Source organism: Mastomys coucha, chromosome X (assembly GCF_008632895.1).
Source record: "Mastomys coucha isolate ucsf_1 chromosome X, UCSF_Mcou_1, whole genome shotgun sequence".
Lineage (NCBI taxonomy): Eukaryota > Metazoa > Chordata > Mammalia > Rodentia > Muridae > Mastomys > Mastomys coucha.
Genome location: NC_045030.1, coordinates 15,819,305 through 15,820,648, shown reverse-complemented (window position 1 = coordinate 15,820,648; position 1,344 = coordinate 15,819,305).

The following is a 1,344-nucleotide window of genomic DNA, read 5'->3' as shown; positions in this document are numbered from 1 at the left end:
TTGTGGAATAGTTTGAAGAGTATTGGTATTAGGTCTTCTTTGAAGGCTTGATAAAACTCTGCACTAAACTCATCTGGTCCTGGGCTTTTTTTGGTTAGGAGACTATTAATGACTGTTTCTATTTCTTTAGCAGATATTGGACTGTTTACATTATTGATCTGGTCTTGATTTAACTATGGTACCTGGTAGCTGTCTAGAAAATTGTCCATTTCATCCAGGCTTTCCAGTTTTGTTGAGTATAGGCTTTTGTATTAGGATCTCATAATGTTTTGGATTTTCTCCATGTCTGTTGTTATGTCTCCCTTTTCATTTCTGATCTTGTTATTTAGGATACTGTCTTTGTGCCCTCTAATTAGTCTGGCTAAGGGTTTATCTATTTTGTTGATTTTCTCAAAGAACCAGCTCCTGGTTTGGTTGATTCTTGGTATAGTTCCTTTTGTTTCTCTTTGGTTAATTTCAGCCCTGAGTTTGATTATTTCCTGCCTTTAACTCCTCTTGGATGAATTTGATTCTTTTTGTTTTAGAGCTTTCAGATGTGCTGTCTGATTGCTGGTGTACACCCTCTCCAGTTTCTTTTTGGAGGCACCTAAAGCTATGAGTTTTCCTCTTAGGACTGCTTTCATTGTGTCCAGTAAGTTAGGGTATGTTGTGGCTTCATTTTCATTAAACTCTAGAAAGTCTTTAATTTCTTTCTTTATTTCTTCCTTAACCAAGTTATCATTGAGTAGAGTGTTGTTAAGCTTCCATGTGTATGTGGGCATTCTATTGATTATGTTGTTATTGAGGAGCTGTCTTAGTCCATGGTGATCTGATAGGATACAAGGAATTATTTCAATCTTCTTGTATCTGCTGAGGCCTGATTTGTGACAAGTTATATGGTCAGTTACCATGACATTCTGAGAAGAAGGTATATCCTTTTGTTTTAGGATAAGAAGTTCTATAGATATATGTGAAATCCATCTGTTTCATAACTTCTGTTTGTCTCACTGTGTCTTTGTTTAGTTTCTGTCTCCATGATCTGTCCATTGCAGAGAGTGGTGTATTGAAATCTCCCATTATTATTGTGTGCGGTGCTTTGAGCTTTAGTAAAGTTAATTTTTATGAATGTAGATGCCTTTTGATTTGGAGTATAGAGGCTCAGAATTGAGAATTCATCTTGGGAGGTCATACCTTTGATGAATATGAAATGTCCCTCCTTATCTTTTTTGATCACTTTAGGGTGAAAGTCAATTTTATTCAATATTGGAATGGCTACTCCAGCTTTTTTCTTGGGACTACTGGCTTGGAGAATTGTTTTCCAGCCTTTTATTCTGAGGTAGTGTCTGTCTTTGTCACTTAGGTGGG